Source organism: Choloepus didactylus, chromosome 9 (genome assembly GCF_015220235.1).
Source record: "Choloepus didactylus isolate mChoDid1 chromosome 9, mChoDid1.pri, whole genome shotgun sequence".
Taxonomy (NCBI): domain Eukaryota; kingdom Metazoa; phylum Chordata; class Mammalia; order Pilosa; family Megalonychidae; genus Choloepus; species Choloepus didactylus.
The window spans coordinates 125,016,728-125,041,930 of record NC_051315.1 but is presented as its reverse complement, the minus strand read 5'-3'; the positions used below and the strand labels follow the sequence as shown (position 1 = coordinate 125,041,930).

Sequence of the window (25,203 nt, the reverse complement as noted above, 5' to 3'; positions counted from 1 at the left end):
TGCAAGGGCAGAGTGAAGCAACTGCAGGAGAGACCATATGGCCTGCAAAGCTGAAAATATTTACTAGCTGGCCATTTAAAGAAAAAGTTTGCCAAGCCATGGCCTAGAAGAATATCTTATTGTTCCAGAAAGTAAGGAAATACTCAAATGATGGGGGCACGTCAAAAGTTCACAGAAGCCTGTTGAAAAGGCTCCCCTTGGCCAAATATAGGACAATATAAGCATCAAAATTCAAAAATGAAAACAGATTCTAATCCATTAAATAAGAATCCATGAATTCATACCGACAAAAACAAATAAATAAAAGGGGAAGTCCTTCCTTACATCAGAATCCCAACTAATAAACGAAGAAAGAATTATGGAATTGGAAAATTCCTTTGCCAACCTTCATCACAATAATTAATTCAGATTCATCAATGGATGTCAAAACTAGAGGATGAAAGTTTGAGGAATAACAGAATGTTAAATAACAGAATGTTAAATAATAACAGAATGTTAAATAACAGAATGTTAAATAATGTTAAATAACATCCCAAAGATACTTATTAAATACAAAGGGGAAAATCATACCTTGAGAGTACAGAAATCTGGCAGACAGCACCTTAACTAATTGATCAAGGTAAATTCCTATAATGGGATAACTCAACATCAAATACCTCCTGATATGACACACTAAGAAAAATATGACACTTGTGAAACATCAGATAAACTCAAATTGAGGTCCTTGCTACAAAACAAGTAACCTGGAATCTTCAAAAATCTTAAAGCCATTACAGAAAAAAACTGAAAAACTGTTTCAGGTTAAGGAGACATGACAACTGATGCAACTTGTGATGCAGGATTTTCTTTGCCCATAAAGGACAGGATTGGGAAACTTAAGGAAATTCAAATTAGTTCTGTGAATCAGCTAATGATATTGGATCAGAGTTAATTTCCTGATTTTGATAATTGCACAGTGGTTAAAAGAGACAATGCCTTTGTTTGGAGTGCCTGCAACTTACTCTCAAGAAGAGGGAAAGTGAGGAAGGATGTTAGAGAAAATGTTAACAATGGGGAATCTGGCAAAGAATACGAAGTAATTTTTTGTACCATTCTTACATATTTTCTGCAGGGTCTGAAATTAAGTGTTTTTTAGAAAGAATCCAAGTCTTCAATTATAGAATCCTGTTTTATTGAATTGCATTTTTCTTATACTAAAAAAATATTTCCAACAACTGACAATATAACAATTTAAAAACACCCCATTAAATGGAATACAAATGACGCACTAAATAAAGAAAATTCAAATAATCATTTAAAGAATACGTGGGCTACAAGATCATTCCATCCTGTTCCATATGGGCCAAAACAGATTTATTAGCTGCAAACTCAAAGTGATCTCAAATGAGAGTTATGTCAGTGAAAACACTGCTTCTCAACAGGTCAGAAGTGACTTTACTCACTTATACTTTGCAAAATATTTTGAGGATTTAAAAGATTAAATGTACTGAAAGGGACAACAGCCCAATACTTTTACAAACACAGCTGTTAGTTAAAGCTCTTGAGAAAAGAAAAACTCTGGAATGGGAATCAGTTGTAGCAAGAGATAATAGTTACAAAATATTAAGAAAATTTTGGAATCAAATTTTCTTAGTAATCACTCCAGTAGCTGATTTATTTCTAAACTTTGCATCATCCTTAATGTTCACCTATTATATGCTGGGCCTTCTTCAGGCCTTGGGCAAAGGGCATTAAACAAGAATAACAGGTCCCCACTCTCATGGTGCTTACAATCTAGGGAGAGGAGTCGGTCAATAAACAAGAAATCAGATAGGGAGGCAGTGAACCAGAGTGAGGAGAATGACAAATGGAATGGGACAAGGAGGCACTACTTTAGCTTTGGGATTAGGAAAAGCCTCTACTAAGGAGATTATACCAGAGCTAAGACCTGAGAAGCCCATCATATGACAGTCTCAGTCCTCCTAGGCAGAAGTCATAACAATTGCAGAGACTTAATGGTAGAAACAACCTTAGCATGTCCAAAGAACTTTTTTAAAAAGCTTCATTAATACTCTATGTACAGTAGAGGATACCAAAGAATTGTTCACTTTGTTCGAGGTGTGATAATGACATTGTGGCTATGCATGAAAACTGCCATATTACATGGTGAGAGATGTAAACATACAATAAATGATGTCAGGAATTCCTTTAACATTTTTCAACAAAGGAAAAAGAGAAATAAAAAGAGATGGATGGAGCAAATGTGCAAAAACTTTTGAATCTGGGTGATGGGTAAATGGGGTTAAATACACTATTCTATTCTTGTGTCTGTTTGAAATTTTGCATAATAAATTTTTGAAACTCCACATAAACAGAAACTTTATGTTAAAACTGACAATACTTGAGACATTTGCTTTATTTCAATACCCCAACTCAACCTTAAACCTTGAGTTCTGTCTCCTAATTACGTCACTTGAGGAGATGAAAACTTTAAGGATAGGTAGACACATGACAGGTTCTACACTCTGGCTGAATTCAGTTTCTAAACAAATGATAATATCACAAGAGCTAATCTAAGAAAGAGTTGAAACCTAGAGAGTACTGAAGTAAGAGAATATAAAATAAACAACCACATACTGATAAACAGAAAATCACTCTTCCTGAAAAAAAAAAAGGAACAGGAATTGCCCAGACTAAGGAAACATCCTCCCAGAGATTAAAAAACACAAGGCTTCTTCCACTCCATTCCAGTTGCACTGTGCAATTACTGCTCTGGCAAAGGTCTCCTGATTATGAAATCCCACCATCAACTTTCACTCTTGGTCTTACTTGACCCTGCTGAAGCGCTTGACACAACTGAATACTCCCTTCCTTCTTAAACCTCTCTACTTCCTTGGCAGACCTGACATTAGTACTAAACATGTCTCTACCCACTCCTTCCTTTAAGGATAAGTTACACATCCACAGCCCCTCCTGAGAGACAAAAGGCAAGTTTTGTTCCAGGTGACCAGCTGTGAAGGAGCCAGGAGTGGGTCCCTAACCCAATAAGCTATAACCTATCAAACTGTGAGAAAGACATCTCAGGAACTTTTTTGCTTCTGGTAACATAGTGGAGTCAATAGTCTGCAAAAAGTTCTGATACCAAATTACCAAATAAAACTATACCAAATTCTTTTAAAATGCACAGCCGAACTTTCAAGGAAGAAACAAAATCCCTAGGAGCTGAACATCACATGGGAGCTAGAATCCAGAATGCTAGAATGCTAGCTGTAGACTGCTTCTACAGATGAGGATACAGAGACCCTGGGAGCATTTCCTAGTGTCAGTACCAAGAAGTTTGTGGTTGAAAGTTGCAGGGATGGGGGGGATGGGAGTGGGGGGGTGGAGAAATGTTGGGAGGTGGATGGGAGATAAGGCCTTGACTCTGAAATGTAGAGAAGTGGAAGTGAGCCCCTGCAAAAAATCAAGACCTCTGAGGGGTAACCAATTCAACGAAAACGTAGGCTAGGAGAAAACGTACTTCCTGGTGAAGAAAAACAATCAACAAATGTGTTTGTTTTATTCTGGACTTGGGACCGGGTGGCATGGGGAGGTTTCAGGAGAGTCTTCTCTGAAAATTCATAAACACAAGCTTGCACATATGCAGTGCAGTCTAGCTAACCCTAAGCGTAGATTTTAATTTAGTGATCCTAGGTTGGTAGTGCTCCAGGGTGCTGACAGAAACAAATAAATCCTCTTAAAACTGGACTTCAGAATATTCCCACAGTTAAAAGCCTGCTAAATACTTACAAAACAGATGAAGAAGAAAACCACCACCATTAAAAGTCTGAAAAAACAGCAAAATGGTTATGTCCAAATGATTTTTGACAAGGGAGCAAAGACTACTCAATTGCCAAAGAATGGTCTGTTCAACAAATGGTGTTGGGAAAACTGGATCTCTATTTGCAAAAGAATGAAGGAAGGAGGTGGGGCAAGATGGCGGACTGGTGAGCTGTATGTTTTAGTTACTCCTCCAGGAAAGTAGGTAGAAAGCCAGGAACTGCGTGGACTGGACACCACAGAGCAATCTGACTTTGGACATACTTCATACAACACTCATGAACACGTCGAACTGCTGAGATCAGCGAAATCTGTAAGTTTTTGTGGCCAGGGGACCCGCGCCCCTCCCTGCCAGGCTCACTCCCGTGGGAGGAGGGGCTGTCAGCTCCGGGAAGGAGAAGGGAGAACTGCAGTGGCAGCCCTTATCGGAAACTCATTCTACTGATCCAAACTCCAACCATAGATAGACTGAGACCAGACACCAGAGAATCTGAGAGCAGCCAGCTCAGCACAGAGGAGACAGACATAGAACAAAACAGCACGAAAAACTCCGAAATAAAAGCGGAGGATTTTTGGAGTTCTGGTGAACATAGAAAGGGGAAGGGCAGAGCTCAGGCCCTCAGGCTCATATGCAAAGCCCAAAGAAAAGCTGATCTCTCTGCCCTGTGAACCTTTCCTTAATGGCCCTAATTGCTTTCTCTCTTAGTATTTCAATAACCCATTAGATCTGTGAGGAGGGCCCTTTTTTTTTTTTTTTTTTAATCCTTTTTTCTTTTTCTAAAACAATTACTCTAAGCCCAATACAGAAAGCTTCAAAGACTTGCAATTTGGGCAGGTCAAGACAAGAGCAGAACTAAGAGAGCTCTGAGAGAAAAGGCAGTAATCCAGTGGCTGGGAAATTTCACTAAACACCACAACTTCCCAAGAAAAGGGGGGTGTCCGCTCACAGCCATCATCCGGGTGGACAGGAAACACTCCTGCCCATCGCCAGCCCCATAGCCCAGAGCTGCCCCATACAACCCAGTGTGACAGAAGTGCTTCAAATAACAGGCACACACCACAAAACTGGGCATGGACATTAGCCTTCCCTGCAACCTCAGCTGACTGTCCCAGAGTTGGGAAGGTGGAGCAGTGTGAATTAACAAAGCCCCATTCAGCCATCATTTCAGCAGACTGGGAGCCTCCCTACACAGCCCAGCAGCCGAGAACCGCCCTGGGGGGATGGCACTCATCTGTGACACAGCACAGTCATCCCTCAACAGAGGACCCGGGGTGCACGACCTGGAAGAGGGACCCACTTGCAAGTATCAGGAGCCATACGCCAATACCAAGGACTTGTGGGTCAGTGGCAGAGACAAACTGTGGCAGGACCGAACTGAAGGATTAGACTATTGCAGCAGCTTTAAAACTCTAGGATCACCAGGGAGATTTGATTGTTAGAGCCACCCCCACCTCCCTGACTGCCCAGTAACACGCCCCATATACAGGGCGGGCAACACCAACTACACACGCAAGCTTGGTACACCAATTGGACCCCACAAGACTGACTCCCCCACTCACCACAAAGGCAAAGCAGGGGAGTACTGGCTGGTGGAGAACAGGTGGCTCGTGGACGCCACCTGCTGGTTAGTTGGAGAAAGTGTACTCCACAAAGCTGTAGATCTGATAAATTAGAGATAAGGACGTCAATTGGTCTACACATCCTAAAAGAACCCTATCAAGTTCAGCAAATGCCAAGAGGCCAAAAACAACACAAAATTATAAAGCATATGAAAAAACCAGACGATATGGATAACCCAAGCCCAAGCACCCAAATCAAAAGGTCAGAAGAGACACAGCACCTAGAGCAGCTACTCAAAGAACTAAAGATGAACAATGAGACCATAGTACAGAATACAAAGGATATCAAGAAGACCCTAGAAGAGCATAAAGAAGACATTGCAAGACTAAATAAAAAAATGGATGATCTTATGGAAATTAAAGAAACTGTTGACCAAACTGAAAAGATTCTGGACACTCATAGTACAAGACTAGAGGAAGTTGAACAATGACTCAGTGACCTGGAAGATGACAGAATGGAAAATGAAAGCATAAAAGAAAGAATGGGGAAAAAAATTCAAAAAAATCGAAACGGACCTCAGGGATATGATAGATAATATAAAACGTCCTAATATAAGACTCATTGGTGTTCCAGAAGGGGAAGAAAAGGGTAAAGGTCTAGGAAGAGTATTCAAAGAAATTGTTGGGGAAAACTTCCCAAATCTTCTAAACAACATAAATACACAAATCATAAATGCTCAGCGAACTCCAAATAGAATAAATCCAAATAAACCCACTCCGAGACATATTCTGATCACACTGTCAAACACGGAAGAGAAGGAGCAAGTTCTGAAAGCAGCAAGAGAAAAGCAACTCACCACATACAAAGGAAACAGCATAAGACTAAGTAGTGACTACTCAGCAGCCACCATGGAGGCAAGAAGGCAGTGGCACGATATATTTAAAATTCTGAGTGAGAAAAATTTCCAACCAAGAATACTTTATCCAGCAAAGCTCTCCTTCAAATTTGAGGGAGAGCTTAAATTTTTCACAGACAAACAAATGCTGAGAGAATTTGCTAACAAGAGATCTGCCCTACTGGAGATACTGAAGGGAGCCCTACAGAGAGAGAAACAAAGACAGGACAGAGAGACTTGGAGAAAGGTTCAGTACTAAAGAGATTCGGTATGGGTACAATAAAGGATATTAATAGACAGAGGGGAAAAATATATATGACAAACATAAACCAAAGGATAAGATGGCTGATTCAAGAAATGCCTTCACGGTTATAACGTTGAATGTAAATGGATTAAACTCCCCAATTAAAAGATATAGATTCGCAGAATGGATCAAAAAAAATGAACCATCAATATGTTGCATACAAGAGACTCATCTTAGACACAGGGACACAAACAAATTGAAAGTAAACGGATGGAAAAAAATATTTCATGCACGCTACAGCCAAAAGAAAGCAGGTGTAGCAATATTAATCTCAGATAAAATAGACTTTAAATGCAGGGGTGTTTTGAGAGACAAAGAAGGCCACTACATACTAATAAAAGGGGCAATTCAACAAGAAGAAATAACAATCATAAATGTCTATGCACCCAATCAAGGTGCCACAAAATACATGAGAGAAACACTGGCAAACTAAAGGAAGCAATTGATGTTTCCACAATAATTGTGGGAGACTTCAACACATCATTCTCTCCTATAGATAGATCAACCAGACAGAAGACCAATAAGGAAATTGAAAACCTAAACAATCTGATAAATGAATTAGATTTAACAGACATATACAGAACATTACATCCCAAATCACCAGGATACACATACTTTTCTAGTGCTCACGGAACTTTCTCCAGAATAGATCATATGCTGGGACATAAAACAAGCCTCAGTAAATTTAAAAAGATTGAAATTATTCAAAGCACATTCTCTGACCACAATGGAATACAATTAGAAGTCAATAACCATCAGAGACTTAGAAAATTCACAAATACCTGGAGGTTAAACAACACACTTCTAAACTATCAGTGGGTTAAAGAAGAAATAGCAAAAGAAATTGCTAAATATATAGAGATGAATGAAAATGAGAACACAACATACCAAAACCTATGGGATGCAGCAAAAGCAGTGCTGAGGGGGAAATTTATAGCACTAAATGCATATATTAAAAAGGAAGAAAAAGCCAAAATCAAAGAATTAATGGATCAACTGAAGAAGCTAGAAAATGAACAGCAAACCAATCCTAAACCAAGTACAAGAAAAGAAATAACAAGGATTAAAGCAGAAATAAATGACATAGAGAACAAAAAAACAATAGAGAGGATAAATATCACCAAAAGTTGGTTCTTTGAGAAGATCAACAAGATTGACAAGCCCCTAGCTAGACTGACAAAATCAAAAAGAGAGAAGACCCATATAAACAAAATAATGAATGAAAAAGGTGGCATAACTGTAGATCCTGAAGAAATTAAAAAAATTATAAGAGGATACTATGAACAACTGTATGGCAACAAACTGGATAATGTAGAGGAAATGGACAATTTCCTGGAAACATATGAACAACCTAGACTGACCAGAGAAGAAATAGAAGACTTCAATCAACCCATCACAAGCAAAGAGATCCAATCAGTCATCAAAATCTTCCCACAAATAAATGCCCAGGGCCAGATGGCTTCACAGGGGAATTCTACCAAACTTTCCAGAAAGAACTGACACCAATCTTACTCAAACTCTTTCAAAACATTGAGAAAATGGAACACTACCTAACTCATTTTATGAAGCTAACATCAATCTAATACCAAAACCAGGCAAAGATGCTACAAAAAAGGAAACTACCGGCCAATCTCCCTAATGAATATAGATGCAAAAATCCTCAACAAAATACTTGCAAATCGAATCCAAAGACACATTAAAAAAATCATACACCATGACCAAGTGGGGTTCATTCCAGGCATGCAAGGATGGTTCAACATAAGAAAAACAATCAATGTATTACAACACATTAAAAACTCGAAAGGGAAAAATCAATTGATCATCTCAATAGATGCTGAAAAAGGATTTGACAAAATCCAACATCCCTTTTTGATAAAAACACTTCAAAAGGTAGGAATTGAAGGAAACTTCCTCAACATGATAAAGAGCATATATGAAAAACCCACAGCCAGCATAGTACTCAATGGTGAGAGACTGAAAGCCTTCCCTCTAAGATCAGGAACAAGACAAGGATGCCCGCTGTCACCACTGTTATTCAACATTGTGCTGGAAGTGCTAGCCAGGGCAATCCGGCAAGACAAAGAAATAAAAGGCATCCAAATTGGAAAAGAAGAAGTAAAACTGTCATTGTTTGCAGATGATATGATCTTATATCTGGAAAACCCTGAGAAATCGACGATACACCCACTAGAGCTAATAAACAAATTTAGCAAAGTAGTGGGATACAAGATTAATGCGCATAAGTCAGTAATGTTTCTATATGCTAGAAATGAACAAACAGAAGAGACACTCAAGAAAAAGATACCATTTTCAATAGCAACTAAAAAAATCAAGTACCTAGGAATAAACTTAACCAAAGATTGTAAAAGACCTATACAAAGAAAACTACATAACTCTACTAAAAGAAATAGAAGGGGATCTTAAAAGATGGAAAAATATTCCATGTTCATGGATAGGAAGGCTAAATGTCATTAAGATGTCAATTCTACCCAAACTCATCTACAGATTCAATGCAATCCCAATCAAAATTCCAACAACCTACTTTGCAGACCTGGAAAAGCTAGTTATCACATTTATTTGGAAAGGGAAGATGCCTCGAATTGCTAAAGACACTCTAAAAAAGAAAAACGAAGTGGGAGGACTTACACTCCCTGACTTTGAAGCTTATTATAAAGCCACAGTTGTCAAAACAGCATGGTACTGGCACAAAGATAGACATATAGATCAATGGAATCGAATTGAGAATTCAGAGATAGACCCTCAGATCTATGGCCGACTCATCTTTGATAAGGCCCCCAAAGTCACTGAACTGAGTCATAATGGTCTTTTCAACAAATGGGGCTGGGAGAGTTGGATATCCATATCCAAAAGAATGAAAGAGGACCCCTACCTCACCCCCTACACAAAAATTAACTCAAAATGGACCAAAGATCTCAATATAAAAGAAAGTACCATAAAACTCCTAGAAGATAATGTAGGAAAACATCTTCAAAGACCTTGTATTAGGCGGACACTTCCTAGACTTTATACCCAAAGCACAAGCAACAAAAGAAAAAATAGATAAATGGGAACTCCTCAAGCTTAGAAGTTTCTGTACCTCAAAGGAATTTCTCAAAAAGGCAAAGAGGCAGCCAACTCAATGGGAAAAAATTTTTGGAAACCATGTATCTGACAAAAGACTGATATCTTGCATATATAAAGAAATCCTACAACTCAGTGACAATAGTACAGACAGCCCAATTATAAAATGGGCAAAAGATATGAAAAGACAGTTCTCTGAAGAGGAAATACAAATGGCCAAGAAACACATGAAAAAATGTTCAGCTTCACTAGCTATTAGATAGATGCAAATTAAGACCACAATGAGATACCATCTAACACCTATTAGAGTGGCTGCCATTAAACAAACAGGAAACTACAAATGCTGGAGGGGATGTGGAGAAATTGGAACTCTTATTCATTGTTGGTGGGACTGTATAATGGTTCAGCCACTCTGGAAGTCAGTCTGGCAGTTCCTTAGAAAACTAGAGTTACCATTCGATCCAGCGATTGCACTTCTCGGTATATACCCCGAAGATCGGAAAGCAGTGACATGAACAGATATCTGCACGCCAATGTTCATAGCAGCATTATTCACAATTGCCAAGAGATGGAAACAACCCAAATGTCCTTCAACAGATGAGTGGATAAAGAAAATGTGGTATATACACACGATGGAATACTACGCGGCAGTAAGAAGGAACGACCTCGTGAAACATATGACAACATGGATGAACCTTGAAGACATAATGCTGAGCGAAATAAGCCAGGCACAGAAAGAGAAATATTATATGCTACCACTAATGCGAACTTTGAAAAATGTAAAACGAATGGTTTATAATGTAAAATGTAGGGGAACTAGCAATAGAGAGCAATTAAGGAAGGGGGAACAGTAATCCAAGAAGAACAGATATGCTAATTAACGTTCTGGGGATGCCCAGGAATGACTATGGTCTGTTAATTTCTGATGGATATAGTAGGAACAAGTTCACAGAAATGTTGCTATATTAGGTAACTTTCTTGGGGTAAAGTAGGAACAGGTTGGATGTAAAGCAGTTATCTTAGGTTAGTTGTCTTTTTCTTACTCCCGTGTTATGGTCTCTTTGAAATGTTCTTTTATTGTATGTTTTTCTTTTTCGTTTTTTTTTGTTGTTGTTTTTTTTCCATACAGTTGATTTAAAAAGGAAAAAAGGATAAAAAAAAAAAAAAAAAAAAAAAGGAAAAAAATATGTAGAGCCCCCTTGAGGAGCCTGTGGAGAATGCAGGGGTATTGGCCTACCCCACGTCAATGGTTCCTAACATGACCACAGACATAGGGAACTGGTGGTTTGATGGGTTGAGCCCTCTACCGTAGGTTTCACCCTTGGGAAGACGGTTGCTGCAAAGGAGAGGCTAGGCCTCCCTATAATTGTGCCTAAGAGCCTCCTCCCGAATGCCTCTTTGTTGCTCAGATGTGGCCCTCTCTCTCTAGCTAAGCCAACTTGCAAGGTGAAATCACTGCCCTCCCCCCTACGTGGGATCAGACACCCAAGGGAGTGAATCTCCCTGGCAACATGGAATATGACTCCCAGGGAGGAATGTAGACCTGGCATCGTGGGATGGAGAACATCTTCTTGACCAAAAGGGGGATGTGAAAGGAAATGAAATAAGCTTCAGTGGCAGAGAGATTCCAAAAGGAGCCGAGAGGTCACTCTGGTGGGCACTCTTACGCACAATTTAGACAACCCTTTTAGGTTCTAAAGAATTGGGGTAGCTGGTGGTGGATACCTGAAACTATCAAACTACAACCCAGAACCCATGAATCTCGAAGACAATTGTATAAAAATGTAGCTTATGAGGGGTGACAATGGGATTGGGAAAGCCATAAGGACCACACTCCACTTTGTCTAGTTTATGGATGGATGAGTAGAAAAATAGGGGAAGGAAACAAACAAACAGACAAAGGTACCCAGTGTTCTTTTTTACTTCAATTGCTCTTTTTCACTTTAATTATTATTCTTATTATTTTTGTGTGTGTGCTAATGAAGGTGTCAGGGATTGATTTAGGTGATGAATGTACAACTATGTAATGGTACCGTGAACAATCGAATGTACGATTTGTTTTGTATGACTGCGTGGTATGTGAATATATCTCAATAAAATGAAGATTTAAAAAAAAAAAAAAAAAAAATGAAGGACGACCTCTACCTCATATCAAATACAAAAATCAACTCAAAATGGATTTCAAAGACCTAAATATAAGAGCCAGAACTACAAAGCTCCTAGAAGAAAACGTGTCTTAGGGACCTTGTGTTGGGCAATGGTTTCTTAGACTATATACCCAAAGCACAAGCAACAAAAGAAAACATTTTGTGCCTCAAAGGACTTTATCATGAACGTAAAACAGCTTAAACAATGGGAGAAAATATTTGGAAACCACGTATCTCGTAAAGGTTTAATATCCAGAATATAAAAAGGAATCTTTCAACTTAACAACAAAAAGACAAACCCAATTAAAAATAGGCAAAAGACTTGAACAGACGTCTCTCCAAAGAAGCTATACAAATGGCTTGGTTTGTATGTTGGTTTGAATCTGTTATGTACTCCATAAAAGACTATGTTCTTTTAATCCACTCTTGTGGAGGCAGACCTATTGTGGGTAGAATCTTTTGATTAGATTATTTCCTTGGAGATGTAACTCTGCCCATTCAAGGTGGGTCTTAATTAGTTTACTGGAATCCTTAAGAGACCTCAAGGAGAGAGAGAGAGTTCAGAGCTGACACAAACCTAGATGCTTAGAGAAACTGAGAGAGACATTTCAAAGACAAGCTAAGATACATCATCCAGAGTTCCCCACCCCCACCCCGGGAGAAGCAAGGAGGACCGAGAGAAGCCATAAAAGATGCTTAGAAAGAAACACCCCAGGAGAAACAAGCCGAGAGCCGAGAGAATCTGAGAGAGACAGAAGCCCAGGGACATTTTGGAAAAAAACCACTGAAACCAGAAGCTAAACCCAGGAGAGAAGGTCCAGGAGAGCCAGCCATGAGCCTTCCCATGTGACAGAGGAACCCCAGATGCCATCGGCCTTTCCTCCGAGAAGGTATCTACCTCTTGATGCCTTAATTTGACATTTTCTCCCTAGAACTGTAAATTTGCAACCTAATAAATCCCCATTGAAAAAGCCAATCCATTTCTGGTATATTGCATTTCAGCAGCTTTAGCAAACCGAAAGATACTAATAAAAAATCAGAAAATTACAAGTGCTAGAAAGGATGTGTAGAAATAGGCATAGTCATTCACTGTAGGTAGCAATGTAAAATGGTGCAGCCACTTCAAAAGACAGTTTAGTGGTTTCTCAGAAAGTTAAGTATGGAATTACCATATGACCCAGCAATCCCACTTCTAGGTATATATCCAAAAGAATTGAAAGCAGGGATTCAAATATTTGCACACCAACGTTCACAGCTGCATAATTCACAGCCAACAAAATATGGAAGCAACCTAAGTGTCCATCAACCAATGAATGAATAAACAAAAAGTGGTGTGTGTGTGTGTGTGCATGTGTGTGTGTACAAATACAAAAACAATGGAATATTATTGAGCCATAAAAAGGAATGAAGTTCTGATACATGTGACATCATGTTGCACGAAATAAGTCAGACACAAAAAGACAAATATTGAATGATCTCACTGATATGAAATAATTAGAATAAGCAAACTCACAGAGTCAGAATCTAGAATGTAGGTTACCAGGGGACAGGGTAGGGATAAGGAATAGAGAGTAAAGGTTTAAAATGTACAGAGTTCCTATTTGGAACAGTTACCTATTTGGTAATGGTCGGTGGCGATGGTAGCATAACATTGAGAACGTAATTAACAGCACTCAAATATATATCTGAATGTGGTTAAAAGGGGGAAATGTTAAATTGTATATATGGTAATAGAATAAAATTTTTTTAAAAATGAAACTGCACTACACAGTGAACCTTAAGTTAAACCACAAACTATATTTAATAGTATAATGAAAAAATGTGCTTTCATCAACAGTAACAAATGTACCACATCAGTGCAAAACGTTAATAATAAGGTAATAGGGTGGTATATGGGAATCCTATATTTTATGCATGATTGTTCTGTAAACCCACAACTTCTATAATTTAAAAAAAAACAGCGAAGTATGATGCAAATTTATTTTAAGTTTTAAAAATGACAAAACATCTTTTAAAATTATATCAATGTGTATAAAGAAATAAAAGAAAAAATGAAAACAAATAAAAGATGCTTACTAAAAATGGGCAAATGTACAAAGAATTAGATAGAACTTTTAGAAGTAAAAAATAATGTCAAAAAACTCATTTGTTGGAACCGTCAGACATTGCTAGTGGGAATATAAAATGTTGCAGCCACTGTGGAAAACAGTCTGGCAGTTCCTCAAAAAGTTAAACACATTAGAGTTACCATATGACCCAGCAATTCCACTCCTAGGTATAATACCCAAAAGAACTGAAAACACGTTCACACAAAAAATTGTATGTATGTTCATAAAAGCATTATTCATAATAGTCAAAAAGTAGAAACACCCCAAATGTCTACCAAGTGATGAATGAATAAACAAAACATGGTCTATCCATACAATGGAATATTATTCAGCCAAAAAAGGAATGAAATACTGATCATGCTACAACATGCATGAACCTTGAATACATTATTCTAAGTAAAAGAAGCCAAATACAAAAGGTCACATACTGTACAATTCCATTTATATGAAATGTCCAGAAAAGACAAACCCATGGAGACAAAAAGTAGATTACTAATTGCCAGGGGATGGAGAGGGAGGGGAATGCAAATGACAACCAACAGGTACATAGCTTCTTTTGGGAGTGATGGAAATATTCTGGAATTAGATAATGGTGATGATTGCACAACATTGTGAATATGCTAAAAACACTGAACTGTACACTTTAAAATGGTGAATTTTATGTGAATTACATCTCAATTTAAAAATTGTGAAAGAAGTATATTCCAATTCAAATCTCTTTCTCTCTCTCTCTCTCTCTCTCCATCTGTCTGTCTGTCTGTCTTTGGGTGGTGAAATTATACATAAATTTTTAGTTGATTCCTCCTAATCAAATGCAGCCCCCAGTTAAGAAGCTATTTGAGGAGTCCATACAAAAAATGATGGTAATTAAATCAAGAAATTTATATCAAAAAATATTTCATAGGGCAAATAAAGAAAATATGGTGATAGATTGCACATGACGGGTGAGGAAAAAGGGTTGACCAAAGGTAACTTCCTATTTTCCAGCTTATACAATTGGAAGGATGGTAGTGACATTAACTGGGACAGGGACATTGGATGGGGGTTGAAGGGTAGAGGTCAATCGTTGAATACTAGATATGCTGAATTTGAGGTAACTTTGAGACACCAACAGAGGATGTCAGACAGGCAGCTGGATATTCAAGTCAGGAGCTCTGAGATATCTGGGCTGAGGTCAAGTCTGAGAGCCACCAAAGAACAAATATTAATTGAAAAAAGTGAAATCATGAACACAGATGAAATCAGCCTAAGAAAAGAGTACAGAGTAAAGAGAAGGAGCCTAGGTCTGAGACTTAAGGAGCCTCAAAGTTTAATAGCCAGGGAGGAAATCAAAATGGCAAAGAAGACTGAGAAGCAATGACCTCCCCTAAAGGAGATCTCAGAGAAAACTTGGGAGAATGTGAAGTCAAAGTCATATACTGTAAGGAAAAGTGAAATAAAGAATTAAGTGTTCATTAAACTTAGCAATGTGGATATTGCAGGGAGCTCAGTGAAAGCTGTTTCCATGAAGCAATGGATAGCAACCAAAGAGAAGTAAGTTGAATGGAAGGGGCAAAGGTAGAGCTAGTGAATTCAGTCCATACTTCTGAGAAGTTTGGCTGCAAAGAGGGAGAGGTGAAATCAAAAGAAAGGGTAGGAAATGTACACCAATACTATGGGTCAATAATGGGAGCAGATAAGGGGTATGGGAAGATTTGAGTTTTCTTTTTTATTTTTGTTTCTTTTCTGGAGTAATGAAAATATTGTAGAATTTATCATGGTGGTGTATGTACAACTAAGTGATGATACTGTGAGCCAGAGATTATATACTTCAGGTGGTTTGTATGGTGTGTGAATATATCTCAATAAAACTGCACTAGGAAGGAAGGAAGGAAGGCAGGCAGGCAGGCAGGCAGGCAGGCAGGAAGGAGGAAGGGTGTGCATTTGTTGTTTTCATGAGAAAAGAAAAATGAGCGAGTTAAAATAATGACTAAAAGGAAGAGTGGAGAAAGTGAGGAGGAAGATAACTGGTAGTCTCTGTGAGGGCAGGAGGAGAGGAGGGGGATGGGTACATTTGGACTATTTAGCACTCTCCCAAACTCCATGCAGGTGCTCACAGAATTTGCTCACTCTCCTCTCCAACCTCACTCTTAAAATCATACCCATTCTTAAAAGAATAGCTCAAATTCCATATCCTTTCCCCACTGTGAGCCTCACCTAATTGCTCCATTCAGTGGGATACCTTCTCCGTAATTACACAGCATGCCAGGTTTCCCACAACCATTTGACCACAAAATCCTTTATAGCATGCTCCGTAGAATACAAAAGTGAACATTCAATTTCTAGTTCCCCTTAAGTCTTAACCCCTTGATAAAGCCCTTCCTAATCATACCAGGAAGTAATACCTCCCCCTTGTAAAGTCCTGAACAATCACATCCTTCAGCAAGTAAACTATTGAAGATCCTAGAACATGAGCTCCAACAGTGCAAGGCCTTGTCTGTGTCATTCACCACTGCATCCCCAGTGCCTAGAGGAGCCAGCACATACCCAGCACCCAGGAAACATTTACTGAACCAAGTCATTAAAAGAGATGCCCTGTTACTCCTCAACAACTATAAATTACTGAAGGGCAGGGACCATGTCTTGTGCCTATTTGTACACAGTGCCCTGTTACTCCTCAACAACTATAAATTACTGAAGGGCAGGGACCATGTCTTGTGCCTATTTGTACACAGTGCTCAACACTGTAGACATTTAATAAATGCTCTTGATAACCATGATGATAATTTAATATGGCCTACTGTAACATTGGGAATTGAATGCACAGGGTTTGGCAATATACCTTGACACCTATGAAAAAGAACAAAATGCCACTTAATGCTTCTCAACTCTAATTTTAAAAGACATAATAATCGCTGTCTCAAAATACTAGAACAATTCCCCATATTCCAAAATGCTAAGGAAACCCTAAAGGCATTAGAATTGTGTTTCCCTTGCTTATGAAATTCTTTTATAACTCCATATAGCACTCTGAAAATTCCGTGCCTGCTGTAAGATTTATCTGAATGCTGGAGTTGATATTTTCACATCTTGATAATACACAGGAGTACATCGGTAATGGGAGGAAGTACCTTAAGTCTATCACTAGGGTGGATCTATAGGACTATCTCCCCTGCCCAATAAAGACAGAAGTATCTTAATGCCACGATGTACCAGAGCTCTGGTCAGAAATCACACAAAAATAAGCATAAGATCTGCAACAAGGCAGCAGACAGAACCAAAATTCAAAGAGATCACCCACGGTCTTCTCAAATGTAAGAATTGATATCAAATAAGGTCCAAAAATGTTGCATAGGGTGAAAATTTTTTAATTAAATGGCTTCATTTCTCACATGTATTTTGCACAGGATTATATCATAAATCCTATTTCATGTTCCTCTCTCAATTTTATTACTACAATTAAAGGCATCTACAGAATTTTTAAATTGGAACAAACAAGATTACTTCTAGTTCTTTAAAGACCTTCAAACCAATTGGCATTTTCAACCCCTTGCAATTTATTCTCTTCTCTCCTTTTGGGATAAATATGCAGATTCTGGAGACAAATTCTACATGGAGTAGCAAAAGGTTCAAATCAAACACAACAACAAGTACCTTTTGAAATAAGAAAACATCTCTCCTCATCCAGGAAAGAAGGAACAGATTGAAAAACCTGTAAAATCTAAAGAACAGGAGCCAAGTTAAAAACCTCATCTTTTTTAAGGAAATCAGAATCTAGAGAAACACAGGAAGGTACTCACTGGTATCAGAATTCATGCTTAGCTCTAAACAGCAAAAAAAAGTTTTTAAAAGTGTAAAAGTGTCTTATAAAAGAACAAAGGGTTTTATTTTCATGTGTGAGTGGTCACACTGGAATGTCTTTGCCAATGATCAGTAAACTTGGGCAATAACAGGGTACAGTCATATTCTCTCCAACACAATTCAAGGCAATACTTCAGCATCACTGAAAAAGCCATTCTAGAAGGCTCTGGAAATCATGACATCTATTTCATGAACCCCTGTCCCTACTATCAAATTCTTTGTCTGGGATCCTGTCACTTTTCTTCATTACCTTTTGGGGAGACTTTTTAAATTTTTTTATTTTGGAAATGTAAAAACATATACAAAGTAGAAAGTACGATGTAATAAATTCCCTGTGCTCATCACTCAACTTCAACAATTATCAATTCATGGCCAATTTTATTTCATCTACCCTTCTCCCCACACACACAATTCATCTGCCCCATATACTCATATGCATACTAAATTATACTGAAACACATGGGAAGATTTTTAAACCCCCTTTCAAAAACCCTAATTATATGTCATAAATGACAAAATATTGCTATTATCCCCTAGGACCTTTATTTACATAAAGCATAAATTTTAGGGAGCAAGGTTAACACAGGTGAGATGATCAGATTTCATGCTGTGATACACAAGCAACTATTCAACAATGGAGCTGAAAACCAACTCATCTACCAGCTAGCCATACGCATCATTTAAAAGGCAATCAAAGCCATTATCTATACGCAGCCACTAATCTCAAAATTATGAAGACAAAGGAAAAAGAGTTACAAAGATCATTCACAGAACCCTTTTACCATGGCAATTTGGAAAAATCTGTGACTTTCAAAATCTATAATCAACTGAAAAAGATGAATAAAATAAGAATTGAAAGGCATTTTCCCTAAGTTCATACATTTCAAACAAAATGTCAGTTTTTGTGAAAACTTTTTTCTTTATTTCACTAGAGATTGACATCAACCTGTCTTTTGTATTAGTACTTTAAAAAAAAAAAAAATCAGTCAATTATATCATTACCACTTAACTTTACACTTCGGAAAGTGTTGCTACAGCACTGCCTGCTCTCAGGGCTGAAATTTAGTACCTATAGAATCTTTCAGCCCCAAGCAGGGCACGGCCTTGCTAAGAACCAGGCTGCTGCTTCCAACACAAGGCCCACATCATTTCTTGCAGAACACTACAAGAGGAAGACCAGTGCTGTCCCCTCAAACTCACAGAGAATTGTATTATTCAAGGGATAAAAAGAAATGCAGGACACAAAGTTCTAAATGGCAGAATGACTAAGACACTAAATCCAGACCACAGGTAGAGAGATGAGGAAACTCTCACAACCCTTGTTGGTTTTGGATCTGCTCTGTCAGCTGAGCACCCTGCACTGGTGAAGACCTCGGAGAGGCCCCATAAAGACAGCCCTCCTTTCTGTGAAGAAATTATGTTCCACACTCATGACATTCAATGGGAGTTTGAAGGATGATGACTCTAGAGTTTGTAGCTTTTCAAAATTCTATGTTTCACAAATAAAACCTTCTGCCATCCACAAGGGTCATCACTATAGACTTAATAGCCAACAGCTTCAGGTAGAGAAATAGGACAATCCAAGAAAAACAAATAGCCAAAATAATTCCCAAAATACTAAAATATAACAGAGAGACCTGTGGCATTTCTTCATACTGCTTCAAAAAGAGAACTCAGAACAGCAGCTCTGGGTTTCTACTTCTTGGGGAGACAAAACAAATCTAAGTTTTGTAGGTCCCAGGGAAATAAGTTGGGCCTCCACTTCCATGAAAGAGTTCTAGTTTCCCACTGTTTACACAATCCTTCTGAGACGGCAGAGTGTGAGGCGCTGGCTCTGTGGCCAGGTTCAGAATCCTAGGATTATTTTAAAACTTCAGACTGCAAGTGTTCAACTTGTCATTTATAGGAAAGCTACGTCACTAACATCTTGATGTTTCTAGATGTACATTAAATATAAAACTATATTCAGAGTCTTTGTGCATAATTCACTAACCCAGATGTGAGGAAATAAAGTTATAATCCCCAAGCAACTGTAATCTTAGTAAACCTAAGAAATACATGTATTTCATATTACTTGAGATGGTAGTGACCTTAAAAGAAACACAGAAAGAATAAAGCATATTTTAATCTCCACATCTAGTTACAAAGAAAACCTCCCAGACAGATCAGAGATTCGAAAACTGCTTTCCTCCATGGATTGTAGGAACTCTTTCCTTGAGACAATAACAAAGACTGGGCCAACTACAGAACAAACGTTGCAAGAAACAATGTTTACCTAGCCTGATCATCTTAACAGGGTTTCCTCTAAACTCTCATTTCCAATTTGATACAGCAACCCACTGGGCATAAGAAAGAAGGAAAAATCTAAGAAGATCCAAAGGTTTCTAGCTTGAATAGTTGAATGGTGACAACACTTAGGCAGGATAAAGAGTACAGGTACCAGAAATGCAGAGGCTGGGTCTTTACCCTAAGAGTAACGGGAAGGAGACAAAGGACATAACTTAAGAAAAGGTAAATAAATAGAACTTTAAACAGAGAAGAAACCAAAAAAAATGCTATCAACAATCCACACACTTCCCCACCTTACACCCTGACAAAATATACAGGCCCAGATGATTCTAGAGACAGGTAATTATGATGTTATTTAAACTGCTCCAGGGCAAAACAATTTTAATAGAAAAACTTTTCAGTTTATCCTATGACACAAATGTAACTCTGATACCAAATTGGACAAAGATACAACACACACATACAAACACACTCTCTTCCATACACAGAACTATAAAATTTTATTAATAAGCAGAGATGCCAAAAGCCTAAATAAAATATTGGTAAATTGAATCTAAATAGTAAACAAAAAATTATATACTATGAAAAACGGTGTTTATTCAAGGATGGTTCACATTATGAAATCTGTTAACATAATTCATGATATTAATAAATTAATAAAATGGAATCAAATCATCAGGATAGAAGCCAAAAAGGCAATTGATCAAGTCCAACACCCATTCTTAATTAAAATTTCTTAGTAACCTAAGACTAGAAAGAAATTTTTCTAACATGATAAAATGTATTTCTCAAAGAAACAAATCTTATGTAGTATTCTGGCTGAGAATGCATAACTTTAATCAAGAAGGAACATCAGACAAAACAAATGAGGAACATTCTTTTTTTTTTTTTTTAAGGGGACTGTATTCTTCCAAAATGCCAATGTCATAAAAGACCAAAAAAAAAAAAAAAAAAAAAGGCTAAAGAACTCTTCCAAAGAAGACAAAAGAAATACAACAACTAAATGCAATATGTGATCCCTAGACAGGATTCTGTATGGGAGGGGGAAAAGATGCTAAAAAGGATATACTGGGTCAAATCACAAAACTGTAATATTAAGTCAGATAAAAGTTGTATCACTGTTACATTAACTAAGTTGATAAATTTTCTGTGGGCATGTAAGAAAATATCCTTATTCTTGGAAAATACATGCTGAAGTATTTAGGGATAAAGAACCATTATGTAAGCAATTTTATCCCAAATAGTTCTGGAATAATCTTGTGTGTGTGAGTGTTGATGTGTGTTCGCACACATGTGTGTGGGTGTAGCTAGAGAGAGAGAATGCACAAATAATAAAACAAGTAGGGTGAAATGTTAATAACAGGCAACTCTAAGTATAGGGTATATAGATGTTCTTTGTACTATTCTAGCATATTTTCTGTAAGTTTGAAATTATTTCCAAATAAAAGGCTAGCCATTAAGAAAATACAAATTAAAACCACAATGTCACTATACACATATCAGAATGGCTAAAACAAAAAATAATGACAATACTAAATGCTGGTGAGGATGTATAGAAACTGGATCACTTATACATTGCTAATGGAAATGGAAAATGGTACAGCCACTCTGGAAAAGAGTAAAACCAAATATGTGCTTACCATATGACCCAGCAATTGCACTCTTGGACATCTATCCCAGGCAAATGAAAACTTACATTTGAACAAAAACCTGTACACCAATGTTCACAGTAGCTTCACTCATAATAGCCAAAAACTGGAAACAGCCCAGATGTCCTTCAACAGATGAATGGTTAAATAAACTATGGTACACCCATGCCATGTCATACTACTCATCAGTAAGAAGGAACAAATCTGGATGGATGTCAAGGGAGTTATGCTGTGTGAAAAAAGCCAACCTCAAAAGGCTACCTACTGTATAATTCATTTATATAACACTCTCGAAATGACAAAATTGTAGAGATGGATAAGAGATTACTTAGGAGTTAGGGAGGCAGAGAGGGAGGGAGATGGCTGTAGCAAGGGTAGTAGGAGGGATCCCCGTGATGGAACTGTTCTGTATCTTGTCTGTGGTGGTAGTCACACAAATCCACAGATGTGGGAATGTTGCATAGAACTAAATACACTCATGCACACACACAATGAGTACAGTGAAACACTGGTGAAATCTGAATAAGGTGTACAAGTAAAACTGGTAAAATCTAAATAAGGTGGGTAGATTGTATCAACATCAACTTCCTGGTTGTGATCTCATATTCCAGTTGTGCAAGAGTTAACAGTGAAAGGTACACTGGCACTCTATTATTTTTTACACCTGCATATGATTTTACAGGTATCTCAAAATAAAAAGGTTTTTTTTTTAATTTAAAAAACGAAAAAAATATTTTAAGAATAATGATAAAGTACTTGAGGCATTCCTATTAACTTCAAGAATAGGAGAAATCTGCCAGCTATTATAGTGTCATTCACTATTGTTCTAAAGGAGCTAGTCATTACTAAATGACAAAAAAAGGTAATACTGATATTAAAAAAGGGACAAAACAATAAATTATAAATGAGTCACTATCTATCTAGAAAATGCAGTACAATCAACTGAAAAAGTACCAGAATATGAGTTCAGCATTGTTCAAATACAATATATAAAAAAATAGCATTTTTACTATATTCCAGTAATAATCAATTACAAAGTCAATTAGAAAATAACAAAGAACTTTGTTTCATTTGTATTTTTGCAATTTTAAATTCTTTACATAAGTCATGTACAATTATTTTTTTAATGTTTTTAAAATTTTTTCCCCAGAATTCTCTGAAACAACATATTCTTCAGTTATCCCCTCTGAACAGCGTATTTGTTCTTCTTTGATTTGCTCATTCCTAGTCTCTAGTTTATTCTTTACTTCAGAAGCCAAAGATTCTGGAAACTAGGGGCAAAAATGTTTCACAACCCCCCAAGGCCATAAATACTTTGAGTAAGTCTAAGCCAGTTGTTAGGGATGAAGATCCGAGGCTTCCTCCAGCTCAGAATCTCCATCTTGCCAGGAGCACCAGGAGACTCCACACGTGTTTGATCTTCTGAGGCCTCAGGACCATTTACCTTCAGGAGGCTTCTCTCCCCCACGAATTCAAAGCTCTCAGTCAGTGAAGTCCCCGGTAGAGTAGAACCACATTCAACCCACCCATACGTAGTCAAAGCCTTTCACACTACTTCCGCTGCAAAGCTGCCTGTAAGGTGGAGCTGCTTCTCCACCTTACAGGCACAGTGCATCTCCTCCAGGCGGATCTGCTGTGCGTCCTCCCTAAGAGCCAGGGCAGTTTCTCATTCCTTACACAGAAGTACTTTCTGCTATGTCTCATGTCTTTAATAAAACAAGAAATACACAAAATGAAGGAGTAAAGATAGAAAAAACAAATTATTTTCTTAATACTTAAAGAGCTGGGAACCTATCATATTAGAAGGAAAGAATGATATACACTTTAACAAAAGGAAGAATTTCTTTCTTTTAACAATACTTTTTACATTGAAAGAAAAATTCAACTTTCTTGTAACATTTTCATTCCAGGAAGAGCATTGATTTAATTATCAAGTGAAATATCACAGTAAAGATAGCAACCCATCATCTTAAACATGCTAACAGTCGAGCAAAGAACCACCTTTTTAATCATCTTTACCTCTCAAAGACCCACAAATGGAACATCTATCCAGACACACCTCATTTATAACAGCAATTCTCTCTATAAAGTAGCAAGACAGGATTCTCACTTTAAGCATACATCTTAGAAATGTTTAATTTTGTTTGTTTCTTACAAGAGTATTAATTACTTTCGCAATCAGAAAACAACTATATATACATGCATATAGGTTTAACTCTATTCAGTAACAATAGAACAGGGTCTGTTCAGACTTATCAATGAAAATAATTATGCTCTTCCATAAATCAAATTGCTTCAATGGTTTGAGAGGAGATTCCAAGCAAACTTTTCAGAATGGCTTATAAATACCTATTCTCCTTTTGCAGAAACTACTCCTACAGGGTAGGATCACAGACAGTTTGTAAATACCAGTCTAGGAACTGAATGGAAACGTCTCCTCACACACAGGTAACACTATACCAGAGAACTTCCCATTAGGAAAAATGCTGCCACTGCTCATTTATTTTCTCTCCATAAGATAAACTGATCACATAAAGTATTACTTCATGGAGTTCCTTAGTGCAATAAGTGAAAACATCTCCAATTACTTACATGTTGCATGTAGGACATCCCAGGTGCATACAACCAGCACAATCTACACTTAAAAGACCTTTTCTGACCGACAGTGTAGGATAAGGCTACCAAGTTTAACTGGAAGACAGTGAAAAGGACGGGGAAAGAATCAAGAAGAGAAGCAGCTCAGAAACCATGCTACCCAATGGTTCATTACCAAGCCCGAGTCAGTGTTTCCCAGACACTAATTAAATGTGGCTTTATGGTTAATGCCACCCAAAGCACAGACCAGCAGCAACAGCATCACTTAGAAGCTTATTAAAAATGCAAATCATCAAGTTTCACCCCAGATCTACTGAATGAGAAGCTCTGGGACTGGGGCTCTGGCATCTGTATTTTTACAAGCTCTCCAGGCAATTCAGATACTTGTTAAAGATGGCGAAGCAGTGCACCAAGCTTCTAGGTGTTGACTAGCAGTAGTCACAACCATATCAGGAAGGATACTAGTGTGGGTAAGGCTACCAAATGTAACTTTGGCAAAGTCACCTCAGATGTTCTCACTATCATAAACTGTGAAACTAAGAGTGATTGTTCTAATGTCTCAGCACAAATTTTGTAATCTCAGCCTGTCAAGTAAGATACCCAATTCACTAAACAAATGAATAGAAGCCCAATAGTCCATGAAATCTTTATAAGAATTAGAAAAAAAATTTTCTTTTCCGCTAAGATACCAAAACAAGCTTTCTCTGACATCTCAATGTAAACCAACGGTTCTCAAATGGGGGCAATCCCCCTATCCCCCAAGGACATTTAGCAATGTCTGGAGACATTTTTGGCTGTCACAACTGGGGAAGGTGCTCCAGCATCTACTGGATCAAGGCCAGGGATGCTGCCAAACATCCAGCAACGTGCAGGACAGCCCTACTCCCCCAACAAAGCATTAGCTGACCCATGCCAATAGTGCCTCTTCTGAGAAAA

General features: G+C 37.8%; 1 protein-coding gene across 5 annotated transcripts in view; it reads right to left on the bottom strand.

Annotated features, from left to right (window-relative positions):
• DIS3L2 (DIS3 like 3'-5' exoribonuclease 2) overlaps positions 1-25,203 on the bottom strand; it is a 483,331-nt gene that overhangs the window by 407,139 nt on the left and 50,989 nt on the right. The window contains exon 1 of one of the 5 annotated variants that reach the window (XM_037848475.1): positions 17,528-17,595. The exons of the other annotated variants lie outside the window; for them this stretch is intronic. The gene's annotated coding sequence lies outside the window, so the exon portion shown is untranslated. Of the gene's footprint in view, positions 1-17,527; positions 17,596-25,203 lie in introns of those variants that run through there. 5 annotated transcript variants of the gene reach the window in all.